The sequence below is a fragment of the Schistocerca serialis genome, chromosome 1, assembly GCF_023864345.2.
Source record: "Schistocerca serialis cubense isolate TAMUIC-IGC-003099 chromosome 1, iqSchSeri2.2, whole genome shotgun sequence".
Taxonomy (NCBI): Eukaryota; Metazoa; Arthropoda; class Insecta; order Orthoptera; family Acrididae; genus Schistocerca; species Schistocerca serialis.
The window spans coordinates 1,046,952,748-1,046,970,391 of NC_064638.1; the positions used below are offsets into that span (position 1 = coordinate 1,046,952,748).

Below are 17,644 nucleotides of genomic sequence, written 5' to 3' on the forward strand. Positions count from 1 at the left end.
ACATTTCAAGATAAATACGGAAACGATTGCACTACACAATAGAAAGAGATTTTCAACGAAAATTTTGAACCAATTTTGAAAAGCGGGGGAAACGTAACTGTTGAGTTACTTAATTATTTCCGCTTTGTATCTGAAAAACTGATTCTTGCATTTGTAGATTTAGAGAAAGCTTTTGATAAGGATAGTCGTGGGATACTCTTAGCAGTGCCAGTTGTGTTGACAGATCGAGCGGTGCGATCTGTTGTCCGATGAATTTGTAGCAGTTCTGAAGCGAATGCCGTGAAGTGTTTCCTTCAGTTTAGAAATCGAGTTGAACTCACGAGAGCTTAGGTCAGGGGAGTGCAGCAGGTGTTACAGCACTTAGCAACCCCATCAGTCAAACAAATCAGTAACAGCTTGCACTGTACGTGCTTGAGCATTATCCTGCAAAATGATGGTCAGGTCCTGCAGAAAGTGTCATCACTTCTGTCTCTACGCTGTTCATTTTTGGAACACAACCTACGACTTCCACATCCCTGGCAACGGGTAATACTCAATGCTGGTGACTACTTTGAAGGTCAGTAAAACTTTGAAACACGTATCTATTTTGTATGAGCTGTAAATACAATTAGATTAGTAAATGAGACCCTTAAAGTAGTAGATGAGTTTAGCTATTTGGGGAACAAAATAACTAATGATGGCCGAAGTAGAGAGGATATAAAATATGGACTGGCTATGCCAAGGAAAGCGATTCTGAAGAAGAGAAATTTTTTAACATCGAATATAGATTTAAGTGTCAAGTAGTCTTTTATGAAAGTATTTTTTTAGAGTGTAGCCATGTATGAAAGTGAAACATGGACGATAAATACTTTAGACAAAAAGAGAATAGAAGCTTTCGAACTGTCGTGCTACAGAAGGGTGCTGAAGATCAGACGGGTGGATCAAGTAGCTAATGAGGAGGTAGTGAATAGAATTGGCGAGAAGAGGAATTTGTGGCACAACTGGACTAGAGGAAGGTATCGGGTGGTAGCACACGTTTTGAGACATCAAGGGATCATCAATTTAGTACTGGAGGGAAGCGTGGAAGGTAAAAATCATTGAGGAAAACTCGGTGATAAACACAACAAGAAGATTGAGAATGATATAGGTTGCAGTAGTTACTCGGAGATGAAGAAGCTTGCGCAGGGTAGAGTAGCATGGAAAGCTGCATGAAAGCAGTCCCTGGACTGAGGACCACAACAACAACAGCTGAAAATCTAATCTTAGTGGTGAGTGAACAAAACATCGCTGCCTAGTGCTCACTTGACAATGAGCGACTGGAGACCATCGAATCTGTCGCCTGCCTAGGAAGTAAAATTATATCTTGTGGGACATCAGAGAAGGATATTATACGCCGAATCCACCGGGTAAATGCTGCTTTTAAGAAGAGAAGAAATCTATCCACATCCAGCTGCATAGACGATGTCGGGAAAGATCTCATAAAGGCGTTACTTTGGAATAGGCTGCTGTACTGAGGTGAATATGGACACTCCGAAGAAAAAAAATGTAATTACAATAAATAAATTAGCTTAAGACAGCAGTTATGGCATTACAAGTTTTATTGCAGTATCGATTTCTAGAGTTCGCGTCTCATCCTCAGATGCACGTTTGTAAATATCTAATAGACGGTTATATGTTAATATCCCAACTTACACTGGTTGCCAACTGACATACCGGTAACCGCACGCTACGTACGCAACATCATGCAAGCGACACTACGCACTACACTTTGATAGGTAATGAAGATTAAACATAGTGTGGAGCTACCGCAGAGTCGTAAAGATTTTTTGGGTAGACAAGGTATCAAATTAAGAGGTGCTCCACAGAGTGGAGGAAGAGAAGCCGTATCTCTTCAAGCTTATCCAACACAGAAAGGACTCATGGGTCGGCCAGCTGCCGAGACGTGATAGTATCATTACAAGTATTATTGAAGGGACAGTAGAAGGAAAGGCTGAATACATCAACTAGATAATGGAGGATACCCGCTGCACCACCTATGCCACTCTCAGGAGGAAGGCCGAAGACAGAAAAATATGGAGAGTTAGTGCTACCGACCTGACAGTTAAATAACTAAGAAGAATGTATGCTACAGCTCAGCAGCAATTAATTATTTTATCTTTTCTCAATTACTCTCACCCTGGTCTTGCGCTCCCATTTTGCTTGCATTCATTCCTGTAACTCTCTGTACTCCAGTGAAATAAGATGATGGTATGACGTTACTGACCGGAAGACCCCATCTGGGGTTGTTCGGCCACCTAGTGGAAGTCTTTTTACTTTTTTCGGCAATTTGAGCGTCGATTATTAGGAAGTAATGATGACAACACAACACCCACTCCCCGAGCGGATAAAATCTCCTACCCGGCCAGAAATCGAACCCGACCCCGCATGGCAGTCAGCATGGAATCCAGCTACTGAAGTGGAAGATTTTTTTCCTGTATTATCCACTAACATTTCGTCCCACCATCGTTCATTACTGTCATTAATATAAACCATTTTCTGCTACAAATGATTCTCAGATGATTAACAATATTGATTTTTCTATTAACTTTCGATGCATAATGGTAGACTAGGTATGTAATTGTAGAACAGCGTTTTAAAGTGTTCTGTAAGTGAAGTAATTTGATATAAAATAGAATGCACTGTCTGAAGCCGCTGTTTCTTCTACGATGACTACAAATGCAATCCGCATTTTCTGCAAAGCAGAGAGAAACAGCGCAACTGCTTCACCACCCATTTATAAAAACTCCTCCCCCCCCCCTTCCCGCCCGACCCCACCACCGACACAAGACAGCAGGACAATATTTCAGACTCTTCGTTCACAGCTAAATAAAGAACTGACAGAGCGAGACACTGCGAAAATTAATAACAACTAAACGGCTATTTTTACGGCTAAGTGTTCGTTTATAGTGCGGCGAGCCACAGACGGCGCGCCTAAGCTAACGACTTGTCTGTCGGGCCTCTCCACTTTTTTTACGTCGTCATTCTCTCTCCGCGACAGGAAAACAAACATTACTGCGTCTACTGCAGTCAAACGCTATGAAGCTTTGTTTATGACACTACGCTGGGGTACTATTCCGTAGTTCATCAGTTATAACAAAGCTGCAACGATGAGAGGAGTGGCTAGAGTACGCAATATGATGATCTCTCACCCTTTTTGCGTTTATGTCTCTATATGATACCTGGCTTATCTCACTAGGGGTAAGATAGATACTGCCTACAGGAAAATTAAAGAGACCTTTGGAGAAAAGAGAACCACTTGTATGAATATCAAGAGCTCAGATGGAAACCCAGTTCTAAGCAAAGAAGGGAAAGCACAAAGGTGCAAGGAGTATATAGAGGGTCTATACAAGGGCGATGTACTTGAGGACAATATTATGGAAATGGAAGAGGATGTAGATGAAGATGAAATGGGAGATACGATACTGCGTGAAGAGTTTGACAGAGCACTGAAAGACCTGAGTCGAAACAAGGCCCCGGGAGTAGACAACATTCCATTGGAACTACTGACGGCCTTGGGAGAGCCAGTCCCGACAAAACTCTACCATCTGGTGAGCAAGATGTATGAGACAGGCGAAATACCCTCAGACTCCAAGGAGAATATAATAATTCTAATTCCAAAGAAAGCAGGTGTTGACAGATGTGAAAATTACCGAACTATCAGTTTAATAAGACACAGCTGCAAAATACTAACATGAATTCTTTATAGACGAATGGAAAAACTGATACAAGCCGACCTCGGGGAAGATCAGTTTGGATTCCGTAGAAATATTGGAACACGTGAGGCAATACTGACCTTACGACTTATCTTAGAAGAAAGATTAAGGAAAGCCAAACCTACGTTTCTAGCATTTGTAGACTTGGAGAAAGCTTTTGACAATGTTAACTGGAATACTCTCTTTCAAATTCTAAAGGTAGCAGGGGTAAAATACAGGGAGCGAAAGGCTATTTACAATTTGTACGGTAACCAGAAGGCAGTTTGTAACACCATAGCTCTAATGTTGTACTGATTTATTTCGCCTTTGTTTCATTTAACGTTACATCGCTGCCTTTGTTTCATTTAATGTTACATCGCTGAGCTTCTGTAAATGTGTGTGATTGAATCGATAACATAAAACTGTATATTTCTTTCTTTGCACAAACTTTGATGTCATGGTTTGGTTCTATGCAGTCGTTTAAATGCTTTGTCCCATTTGGAGGGAACAAAACTTACTGTATATAATTGTAATTTTGTGTGAATAATTTTTTGTAGAAATGTCTATATGTGCAAATGTTCTGTTTGTTTAAAATGATTGTTTACTGTTATGTAAACTGCTGATCCTCACTTAGGGTTCCTAGTTAGTTTGTATGTAAAAGGTGTAGTGGTTCCCCTCGGGAACGGAACTGTGTAGCGCGCGCAAATTGTGGTTGGCCTAGGTGGAAAAGGTGGAACTGGTAGTCAGTCGGGGACGAGCTACGAGTTCGGGACGAGCCACCAGTCCGTGCACTGCCATGTAAAATATGCATATTGTGCTGATTTCGAGAGAGGCTTTTCGTGCTTCTTTCCAATGCCTCGGATGGATGGATAAATAGCTGGAACTATTCTGGAATTTGTATCTGTCGTCGCCACCAAGAAATGACAGAGTCCAGCAATTCTGTCTGCAATTCCACCTACCAACATGCAGTTGCCACCACATTGCGCAATCATTGCAACGTAATACTATAATGATGTACAGTGAAGGATCAGCTTAATGGATGTGCTAATGTGCTGAAATATAAGGTAATTTATATCAGAATTTATGTACCAACCTTGACTTTTCTCCTCATCATAACACCTCTCAGGGTCCTCTCCGTTTGAACTAAAGTGATTACCGAGTGTCCTTACTGAAAGTACATTAAAACCCAGTTTTCTAATTAATGCCTCCTGAACATAGTAAAGAGAAAGTTAAAGTTAATGTGGCAAGAGAGTGAGTTAAAGTTAATGATGCTTGCTGAAAATAATTTTCCTAGTAAAACTGCTTATTACTGTGTTGTTGCCAACTTCAAATTAAAAGTTCTTAAGACTGAGGCTTATAAAGTTTTGCTTAGTAAATGATCACATTACTGCCTGTTGTAAATCGCAGAAAGTGAGTCAGTATCTTACATAAATGTTAATTTTATGTCTCACAGTAGTAAAAGTGGAAAACTGCATAGTAGGAAATTATATGTTCATGATTACTAAGTGTTTGTCTCTCTTGTGTATTAGAAGTGCATATTAATACTAATGTTATAAAGACCATTCACTTTGTGTAAGCCCTGAAAGTAATAGTGTGTTTTGGTAGCTGTTATAATTTTGCAAATTGTTTCTGCTGCTCTGTTAGTTCCAATCTTACCGTAAACATATGTATGTGTAATAGTTCACTGCACTCGCGTGTGACAAAGTATAGGTTGTGTGGATCCGTTATAGCTACTGATAACTATTTTCTTAAAAGAGAATGTTAATCGTTCTCTTGCCTAGTTAGGCTGGCGACCGTTTTCTTTCTCAGTTGAACAGTACAGATAGACAAAATTTTGTTCGTACTGTTCAAATATTTACGTAATTCTGACTTTCATTTTCGATAAGCCATTCCCGTTAGGTACAGCACGGTCAACCTAACAAAATTCCCCTCAGAGGGTAACACTGCTCTGTTGCTATATACCATAATTGCTTGAACAAAATAGTTTTATTTCATAACCTGTTTCCAATTATAAGGTTATGGTACAGTAGTAGCAGACAGGAGTGTTATACGTGGCTTTTCCGTGACAGGACTACTTGTTCTGTTGGGGCATAGTACGTAAACCAAATTTGGTATTTCATAATACAAGCTACGTAAATGCTGTTGCAGTGTTATAAGTTATAAGAGTCGAGGGGCATGAAAGGGAAGCAGTGGTTGCGAAGGGAGTGAGACAGGGTTGTAGCCTCTCCCCGATGTTATTCAATCTGTATATTGAGCGAGCAGTAAAGGAAACAAAAGAAAAATTCGGAGTAGGTATTAAAATCCATGGAGAAGAAATAAAAACTTTGAGGTTCGCCGATGACATTGTAATTCTGTCAGAGACAGCAAAGGACTTGGAAGAGCAGTTGAACGGAATGGACAGTGTCTTGAAAGGAGGATATAAGATGAACATCAACAAAATCAAAACGAGGGTAATGGAATGTAGTCGAATTAAGTCGGGCGATGCTGAGGGAATTAGATTAGGAAATGAGACACTTAAAGAAGTAAAGGAGTTTTGCTATTTGGGGAGCAAAATAAGTGATGATGGTCGAAGTAGAGAGGATATAAAATGTAGACTGGCAATGGCAAGGAAAGCGTTTCTGAAGAAGAGAAATTTGTTAACATCGAGTGTCAGGAAGTCGTTTCTGAAAGTATTGGTATGGAGTGTAGCCATGTATGGAAGTGAAACATGGACGATAAATAGTTTGGACGAGAAGAGAATAGGAGCTTTCGAAATGTGGTGCTACAGAAGAATTCTGAAGATTAGATGGGTATATCACGTAACTAATGAGGAAGTATTGAATAGGATTGGGGAAAATAGAAGTTTGTGGCACAACTTGACCAGAAGAAGGGATCGGTTGGTAGGACATGTTCTGAGGCATCAAGGGATCACCAATTTAGTATTGGAGGGCAGCGTGGAGGGTAAAAATCGTAGAGGGAGACCAAGAGATGAATACACTAAGCAGATTCAGAAGGATGTAGGTTGCAGTAGGTACTGGGAGATGAAGAAGCTTGCACAGGATAGAGTAGCATGGAGAGCTGCATCAAACCAGTCTCAGGACTGAAGACCACAACAACAACATGATACCTGCAATATCCGAGAACTGATCGGTCGGACGCAAAGCTGTATAAGAGGAAAGTTGTAGAGCATCGAAGTGGGTTTTCGAAAAGTCTAAGAAAGTAACGAAACACGTCACTGATGATTAAATATCGGCATTTATCAATTTGATAGAAATCATATGCATCAAGGTAATAGTTATAATAGTTTTGGAAACAATAAAACAAACCGAATAACACGAAGTAAACGACAATATATTTGTTTACATGGGTACTGGTTTTGGTTATTATAAATTTTGTCGACATGGACGTCCACATTGCTGAACACAAACTGGATAAAAGAACTGTTTCGAGATTTGCTGCTTATTTTCGCATACTGGATACTTCAAACCGTCTTATACCACTATAGAATTGATTCAAAAGCTGATAGTGCATTACAACATCCCTCCGCCCATAGTTTTTAGGTACCATTTTCTAAAGATCTGGCTGTATGTTAGAAACAGAGAATCTTGATTTTGCAGCTCAGATAACGGAACGTGAAAAGCAATTGATTGTCGTCTGTAGCTTTGAACAGTCTCCTTTCTTTTGTAGGTTAAAGCTTTTAGTAAGAAGCATTTCAGAGACTCTGGATATCACTTTGAACTTTGTACTAAACACATCTTACAGGAGCTATATCTCCACTTCGTTAACTCGTGATCTAATGTCCTCCAGTACCACAGCAACAGTTTCAACAATTCAGATACGATCCTAGTGTTGATCTTTGCATCTGACCTCGTACTATACGTCAAATAAAATGGAGTAGCTTGTCAACGAAGGAAAATTAGGGGAACAAATTTGTGTGGTCGCAAATTTTTGTACAGTGGGCGGACGGAGTGGCATGAACATCCCGACCGGTTCTTTGTCAGTGTGGCGGTGTGGTAGGGTTGCCACTTTCTTCACAAAAAAGAAGATTTTTCATGGACATATTCTTAATGACTCATGGATCCATCCATTTATTAAATGCCATTTTTGATCACAAATCACTTACATTTACGTCTTAAAACAATGCCGACAGTTCGTTCTGTACGCCTGCTAACGGTTCAAAGCATCTTATACGAAATGGGAACATCTTTTTGTTGCGTTTGTTTGGAAGCATCTGTTGCTGCTGATAAAAATGTACTACTTTCAGGAGTTCTTAGAATTTTGACAAAATCACTGGCACTTGTAGGTGCTAATACGCTTTTCTCGAACATTTGTGCCTTCGTGTTGCCACAGGAAAGTGTTACAGCTGTTTCTGAATCTGTGAATGTACATGGCGTCAATTTATTGCTGCAGTCCAAACTTGCACAGCTCAGGTTATGTTTGACTGTGTGGTACAAAAGCCCTAACACACAAGCTGTGACACTACTGGCTTCAGGTTTCTGAGTGTTCACAAAATATTTAGACACTTTCGTGGTTTGACTACTTGCTTTCCTCTTTAACTGACGTCGTTTGTGCTGGGCATGTTGCTTGAGATCAAACTGTCCATCAGGTGAAAAGATGAATTCATTCCTGAACAATACACAAAAAGCATGTTTATCAGAAGCTGAACCAGATCTAACCCACGTGAAAGTATCTTCCCATTTCTGTAAGTACATGTTTTGTACTGCTGTTGCTTAGCGTTTCCTCTTCGTTGATAAACCGATTACGATTCTCGGACAAAAGTAAATTAAGGGAACTAGGGTATATACTGTATAGATTCAAGAAACTATCACTGCAATGAACTTTACGAAGATGTGTATAACATCAGAATCAGAAATTAAGTATATCGGAAACATTATCGATTGTACGATCGAGACATCTACAGAAGTACCAAGCTAAACATAGAATACCCTAAAATTTATATCCGAACTGTGATACTAATAAATATACTCAAATTAATGTGTATATTTGTTACATGTATGTTAAGGGATAGAATTGTCGGGTTCTTCTTTAGGCCAGCGCCGAATATTAAAAAATGGAAGAAAGTGCTGTAGGGGAAAATAAAAAACGTAAGGCCAAATTAACGGTAAAAAAGCTTAAGAATAAGGGAAAAACGTACAACTTAGCAACCATAGGGTGGGGGAGTTTAAAGGTCACGTTTTTATGTTTTTCTTAAATAACTCGAAGACAACTGCTTTTAGTAAAAATGTTTCCCTGTAACTACATTAAATTTCCCGCAAAAGATATCGCCCCTTCATTTCTTTATAGGACTAACAGTTTCCCCGTTGCAGGGGCGGAAAAATCGTAGATTATTGAAGATAGTATTTTAATGGTATAAAATTAGTGCTTATTGTTAAATAAAATAGGTTAAAGAGAGATATTAGATACGTGTACAGCATCTAGCTGCAGTAGAGCCGTATTAAGGGACAAACTGTTTTCTGGGGGTGTAACAGGGTGGAGGGAAGCAGGGGTGGAGGGTAGAAACGAGAGGGAAGGTAGAGCGCCGAATTGTGGTCACACACTTCCCTCCTTCGTAGGTGTCCAGACTGAAGAGCGAGCAAATTATTTCCTACCTACCCGACTACCTCACAAGAAGCTACTACAGTATGTTTCACAAAGACCCGACACTTCTGCAGGGCGCCTTATGAGCTACTGGCGACGAGTGCGCAGACACGCCCAGGGGATGATTATTTCCCACAATGTAGGCCTATGTTAACAATACCCAGCACAGATATGAGTTACTAATAACATTTATGCAAGAAATGTATATCGACCATTTTTGGCCTTCGTTGACCGGGCTACACCGGGGCGCCAGTTTCAGCGCGCCAACTCCTTTCTAGCCTCGGAAATAATGTGATGAGAAGAATGGATTTATTTATACAAACGAAATAGCAAAATAAAAATACCCTCCGCGAGTAACATTCAGTATCATCTGCTCCGAGAAAAGGATAGTAGATATTTCACGATACGACTTTCAGAAAATAGTTTGAAAGAATTCATAAATTACACTTGCAAGACCTGACAGTGTCAGGTTATGAAGATACGATATCCGTAATAGTTCACTAAAAATTTATTCGCCCTGATCACAATATAAAGTAGCATTTAGAGAAGCAGTTTCTGTATAAACTCTTGGAAGAGACTGCTGTGTTGATCAAGAAGTGATCAGGTTGGCTATACCGCTGCAATAAGAAGTGTGTCAATTTAATGATTCAAAAAGATCGAACAGAAAATAATATTTAAAATACAGGTTGTATCATCGATCCATCCGTTGAAGTAACCGTTAATGTCAGTTTGGCATCTCTTCATCCAAATGTAAAATCTAATACATTAATTAGTTTAAAAAAAAGCATAATACCTCTCGCTCCTTATCACAGGTAAATTTACAGCACGGCAGACTAGTATGTACACCAGAAACAGCAGATTTTTAGATCGATGTGTTACTTTATTAAATATATGACTACTCGTTAAGTTCCATGAGCGGAAGAGTCATACATTTTAATCATCTTTCGGATGTTGTAGCTCGAAACTAAACAAATGAACAATGTAGCTACACGTGAAATAGTCGCAGAAAACTTGTGCTTTGCTGTGAAATTATATCAAATGCTTGTGATACAGCAAGAAATGACAACAGCAAAACAAATAAGTTCTAACACGTCACAGACAAGAGAAGAAAAACCAAAACATTACATAAAACTTTTAGTAACACGGTAGCTAACGGGATATATAGCGATTTTCGCCCTGAAGTGAACGTAAAACAGAAAAATAGAAACAATTTCGTTGTTTGCAAATGACAAGCAGTAGAATGTGCAGCAGATAATTTATAAAGCTAGCAGCATACACAACTACTTGCGTCACGTGAGGTATGTGAACCAACGTATTATTTTCAAATTTAGTATCTTTAAGCGTAGGGTAAGTGAACAACATTCGTATCAACTCAGCGACGTACATATTACCTGGTATACCACACATAAACGAATGCAAAATATTTGGCATCTAATAATCATTCCTTTACAAATGCAAATACTTTTGGGCCAAAAATGAGGACGTTAAAATGTAAAAATATTTTTTTCAGAAGGGAAATAAAAACAGATATCACTGAGAATAGCGCGTAAATGCTGAATCACGTTTTGGTAATAACAAAACCATAAAACGGTGTCTTGCAAAAGGCGGAATTACTCTCCAGTTATATAACTGTTTTGGCTAGCGAAGTAAGAGGTAAAAAGGGTACTGAGTGCAGTTGATTTCGTTCACTTATTTCTACTATGAAAATACAGTAAGGATGAAATATAAATATTTTTCAGTTTTTGAGTAGACATACGAAGGAAATTTAATACTGCGTGTCGATTTGTTCAGATGAAGGGAGGAAAATAACATGAGGCCTAACCAACCGTGAAGCTTTGACAGAAAGCGACAGAAATCAAACAGGTCAGTACCACTACAAGCTCTTTTATTTGTTGTAGTTTTTGGCTATTTAGCCAATTACATTGTTATTTAATATATGTAATCAAATATGGATATATGTTAATAGTGAATTTTCGATACATCTCACTATATCTTGATTACATCTTACCACTCCAAATGACACAAGCGTATTCTGCTGAGGACGTTAATCATTGACCACACAAGTGAGGGGACTATTGACCCTGTAATTTGGTCTCTTTATACCCCAAACCATCCAACCAACCAACGCAAGAGAGGTCTATGGCGTTCATCATTGGAAATAAATAACTAATAGGGTAATTCGATATGCTGTTCGAGTTTGGAACGCTTGCTAAGACGTGCACTACGTAGTAGCACGAAGCGCCGTCAGATGGAACCGTTGTCCGGTGCACGTTAGAGAGAGAGCCTATATAGGGTCTCTTGTGCACATTAAAGCTCTGTACAGTGGTGTGTTAGGCTCTCTAAATAGGCGTTTCCTTTCCTTAAAATAAGGAGCCAGAGAAAATACACACGCACTCACGAAATTTTTACATCGTAACGTCCAACATCGAAGACAACTGTTTTGCTTCTTTCGCTACTTTTATGAAGCATTGCTTTCATTTTTTGGAACCAGAAAGCAATCGCCGACAGCTAACATAGTAGCCGAACATGAGGTATATTTTAGTTAAATGTTCTCCATCATTGATTAATAGTCTTCTGCGTTTCTCTTAAGAATGAAATGATTATCATTGTGTTGAACAGCTGTTTTCCAAAACGTATATAAGGCAATAAAAGATTTGTGTTTAATTGCAACATAAATACTTAACTTGAGGACTGATATTTTACTATTTACTACAGCGTACTGCAGCTGAAACTCTGAACTGTTTCTGAAGCACTAGCATATCTCTATACAGATTAACATTCATTTGTGCCGTGGTGTTCTCTTCTGGAAAGGCTGCCTATCACATCTTGGAAAACGTGCTTCCATACTTAAATGTTGCTTGCCTTCGCATTTGAGCTATAATAAGTAATTCTGCGTTCTTTTTCATTAATTTTCTCCATCATTAGGTGTGCAACACCTTTTCCTTGCCATAAAAGGAGTTGCAAATCAGATCTAGTCAAAGTTTCTTTTCGCAAGAACAGTTCATCACTTTAGCTTAACAGACAATTTAATTAACAGGTAGCTTGCTCAAATTAACGTCGATAGCCAATGTTAATTACAGGCACAACTGCAAACTGGATGCGACTGCTACGGTCGCAGGTTCGAATCCTGCCTCGGGCATGGATGTGTGTGATGTCCTTAGGTTAGTTAGGTTTAAGTAGTTCTAAGTTCTAGGAGTCTGATGACCACAGATGTTAAGTCCCATAGTACTCAGAGCCATTTGAACCATTTTTGCAAACTGGAAGTTGGCAGTCTTCCGTTATCTCCAAAAGCTCCTACACGGGAATCACTTTAAACGCTACCTCGGTAAGTCGTTTTCAACGTTCGATTCAGTGTGATGCAGTTTGATCATAACACACTGTTCCGGAATTCCATGCTAATATGAGTCATCTGCCTTTGTGGCTTTACGCATTTTTCTTTCAGATGAGACTTAGCGGTTAAGACACTGGTGTTGCATTTGGAAGGACCGGGACCCAAATCCCCATCAGACCATCTAGATGTAGGTATTCCGTGCTTGCAAAACTCACTTAAGGCATATATCAGTACGGAAACTTTGAAAATGCCAAGTCTGACTTTTTACCGTATCCTTGTCCAATGAGAGCTTAACCTCCGTCGCTGTTTGCCTCATTATCGACGGGATGTTAGTTACGTGTTCCATAGACCATTTGAAATATTTTTGCGTCCAAATGATGTGGAACGAAGTATATATATTTATAATAAACTGTTAACTTACTTTTTTTCCATCTGTCTCGCTTTCATTTGAATGCATATAGGTAATCGTTTCTCCCTCACTCTATACTCCATGCGTGAATAGAATAGGAGAGTTAGTCTAGCAGGATCATGTATCTGTTACTTCTAGACTACCTCTCCTATTCTATTCACTCATGGAGTATGGATTGAAGGACTATCCATATGCAGTCAAATGCAAGCGATACAGATGGAAAAAAGGTAAGTAAACGGTTTATTATTTCAAAAGTAATTACCATAGCTGTTAATATATTTATAGCAATGTGAGACGAGACCGTTAGTATCTTCATGCAAAAATGGCTGTGATTGTCTACTGAAACGTGATTGTGCCCAGGCGTGCACCTCAATGTCCGAAGCAAATCGACGGCCACGAAAGTCTCTCTTCAGGGCTCCAAAAATATGAAAATCGCCTGGAGACAGGTCAGGACTGTATGAGGAATGTGTAAGGACTTACCAGCGAAACAACCTGCCCACAAAAAGTCCGCCTACATGTTGCCAAGGTTGTTTCGAGTGCACTGCAAAAGCTTCACTGGGAAGCCCTTACACGTCCTCCACACAGTCCCGACCTCTCCCCATATGGTTTCCGTATTTTTGGATCTCCGAAGAAAGAATTTCGTGTCCGTCCATTTGCTTCGGCAGAAAGGGTGGAAGCCTGTGTACAATCACTTTCCCGCAGAGAACCGCAAACATTTTTCTATGTAGGTACTGACCGTCTTGTCTCACTGGGATAAATGTGTCAACAGCTGCGGCGATTACTTTTGAAATAATAAACAGTTTACTTACTTTTTTCCCCTCTGTCTCGTTTTCATTTGACTGCCCGTTACACGAGGTGAGTCGCTTAAGGCATAATACTCCTTTCGTTTTGTGAACAGTTGAATACACCGAATCGCAAATTTCTGTGAAACGATAGTACGAAGAGAGGCACGTAATTTTATTGAATGGTTAATACTGTTAAAACTTATTTCAACTGAAACATTGAATCAAGTACTTTTTCTTAATTTTTATTTTGGAAAGAACGTTATACTTTTTAAAGATATGAGTAGAGTGATACAACGCTTATTAAAATTCTCTCGGGCTTCCAGCTGCCTCAAGTGATTTAAAATCCTCAAGTTTTCGTCCGAGTGCTCCTTGCCCATTGTGAAATAGACAGTCGAATGATTGCTGCTTCCGTCCTTATATAGCCGAGCTGCCTTCCTTTTCAAGATGTTTATTCCGCAATTACCAATTCCATAGTCTCACCGTTCAATTTTAATGTATCTCTTGGGTATTTGCGAAATTTTTCGACACCAACTTTATATCATTCGACTTTTCAGGAGAGTTCCGTAGCTGTTAAAGCAGTACACCGTTCCATTATAAAACCCGTATTCGCTTCAAAATATCAGTTGTTACAGGAGTTAAATGGCTTAACTATAAATCACTATTACGCGTCCCTCTGCGTACCATAATTTGTTGGAAGCCTCATTTCGAAATCTTGAATGGTCCACGAAATAAAAGGATCTTACGTTCTACGTGACTCGTCCTGTACATAAAACATTTATTAAACACCAGACCTCGTCAAATACTTTATCGACAGATATTTTAGTAAGTGTGACTATTATTAATTTAGTGATACACGGGAGTTATATATCGCTGATATCTGGAAGTGAAGAAAAGTGTAAAGGTGATGTACTTGGCGCTGTAGACATTTCGTGTTCGCTCAGCAACGTAAATATCCTTAAAACAAGTCATGTGAAAACAAAATGTCGCAGTGAACTGCGTGCTTTCTACACACGCTTATTTACAGGATTTAACTTTTTCGTTACACATATCTTAATGTCAGTAGATACTTCCAGGCACTGCAGGGATTGAATGATATGAAATAGCTCGTAGTATCTCATAAGGCGTCTGCATACTATATTCTCGTAATGTTTGATCTAATCTACTTTGACACATTGTATTAAATATCATTTGAGATAAATGGAACGAAAGGCGGAAAATGTACTAAATCGGGAAGCCAAGACCGCATTTTCCTCTCGTTACACAACATTTACACGGCAACAGAGTTTGAACTGCAATTTTCCGGCTGTATCCAGCTGCTTTGTTCAAAACATTTCACTGCAACCGTAACAACACTCATATGACTACACTCCTCACACAAATAGCCCTAAATCCCGTTCACTGCAAAATGATGTTGTGTTTACGAGAAGGTCGTGATCACTTCTCATTTTAACAGAATGTTTGTTATCCTCCAGGATCTCAAATACATTTTTTTGGCGATTACCGGTTTGATTTATTTAACATGTCATCTTCTTATGTATTACTAAGGCACTTGCAAGTCTAAACAGTAAGGATATCTTACGGCACACTGCGTCAGACTACTATTTTTCAATTAAGTTCGAAGCTGCTTGTTTCGACAGCTAATATCAACCATATAAGAATATGTACAGGGTGTTTCAAAAATGACCGGTGTATTTGAAACGGCAATAAAAACTAAACGAGCAGCGATAGAAATACACCGTTTGTTGCAATATGCTTGGGACAACAGTACATTTTCAGGCAGACAAACTTTCGAAATTACAGTAGTTACAATTTTCAACAACAGATGGCGCTGCGGTCTGGGAAACTCTATAGTACGATATTTTCCACATATCCACCATGCGTAGCAATAATATGGCTTAGTCTCTGAATGAAATTACCCGAAACCTTTGACAACGTGTCTGGCGGAATGGCTTCACATGCAGATGAGATGTACTGCTTCAGCTGTTCAATTGTTTCTGGATTCTGGCGGTACACCTGGTCTTTCAAGTGTCCCCACAGAAAGAAGTCACAGGGGTTCATGTCTGGCGAATAGGGAGGCCAATCCACGCCGCCTCCTGTATGTTTCGGATAGCCCAAAGCAATCACACGATCATCGAAATATTCATTCAGGAAATTAAAGACGTCGGCCGTGCGATGTGGCCGGGCACCATCGTGCATAAACCACGAGGTGTTCGCAGTGTCGTCTAAGGCAGTTTGTACCGCCACAAATTCACGAAGAATGTCCAGATAGCGTGATGCAGTAATCGTTTCGGATCTGAAAAATGGGCCAATGATTCCTTTGGAAGAAATGGCGGCCCAGACCAGTACTTTTTGAGGATGCAGGGACGATGGGACTGCAACATGGGGCTTTTCGGTTCCCCATATGCGCCAGTTCTGTTTATTGACGAAGCCGTCCAGGTAAAAATAAGCTTCGTTAGTAAACCAAATGCTGCCCACATGCATATCGCCGTCATCAATCCTGTGCACTATATCGTTAGCGAATGTCTCTCGTGCAGCAATGGTAGTGGCGCTGAGGGGTTGCCGCGTTTGAATTTTGTATGGATAGAGGTGTAAACTCTGGCGCATGAGACGATACGTGGACGTTGGCGGCATTTGGACCGCAGCTGCAACATGGCGAATGGAAACCCGAGGCCGCTGTTGGATCACCTGCTGCACTAGCTGCGCGTTGCCCTCTGTGGTTGCCGTACGCGGTCGCCCTACCTTTCCAGCACATTCATCCGTCACGTTCCCAGTCCGTTGAAATTTTTCAAACAGATCCTTTATTGTATCGCTTTTCGGTCCTTTGGTTACATTAAACCTCCGTTGAAAACTTCGTCTTGTGGCAACAACACTGTGTTCTAGGCGGTGGAATTCCAACACCAGAAAAATCCTCTGTTCTAAGGAATAAACCATGTTGTCTACAGCACACTTGCACGTTGTGAACAGCACACGCTTACAGCAGAAAGACGACGTACGGAATGGCGCACCCACAGACTGCGTTGTCTTCTATATCTTTCACATCACTTGCAGCGCCATCTGTTGTTGAAAATTGTAACTACTGTAATTTCGAAAGTTTGTCTGCCTGAAAATGTACTGTTGTCCCAAGCATATTGCAACAAACGGTGTATTTCTGTCGCTGCTCGTTTAGTTTTTATTGCCGTTTCAAATATACCGGTCATTTTTGAAACACCCTGTACTTAAAGCCTTAAACAAGTGGTCAGTGATGAGTCTGCCCAATAATCACAATTCGTTTAGTATCAGAAAATTCTTTAAATCGTTTAAATCGGGTAATTTGCATGTTTTGTTTGAAAATGAGTGCATCTGACTGTGTGAGAAATGTAAAGAAGAATTGCTACTGTTTAATAGATATGACCAAATAGTAGTTCGTCACATGAATAAAAGAGAGCTCTGCACCACTCATATGACTCCGGTCTAATTGAGGAACAATTCCGTTTGTTGTACGCGTTGTATGCCTTGTCAGACAGCTTTCATGATCCTGGTGGACTTTTACTTGGAGGTTAAAGTTCGCAAGTTTTCAAATCATGGGAGTAATCGCTATATCCTCAACTCTTAGCCAAAGCCACGTTTGTATGTGTAATTTCACGGTCAGGTCTCAATGAGACATGTGTTTCTTCATTCTTGTGGTATCAGCGTTCGATACCACACTTGTTAGGGTTGCAGTTATCGACCGCATCGGTATTAGTATCGATGGACCCGCGAGTCGCGACCAGCGCCGCTCCACGGCTTGTATCAAGTTTCTAGCGAGCTCTCGTCCACTCTTGCTCGGGACGTCAAGTATTAAGCAGCATAGCCT

At 40.0% G+C, this 17,644-nt stretch overlaps 1 protein-coding gene across 10 annotated transcripts in view; it reads right to left on the reverse strand.

The window, feature by feature from the left end:
* Positions 1–17,644, reverse strand: part of LOC126414772 (probable basic-leucine zipper transcription factor N) — a 409,868-nt gene that overhangs the window by 164,182 nt on the left and 228,042 nt on the right. The gene's annotated exons all lie outside the window — the stretch shown is intronic.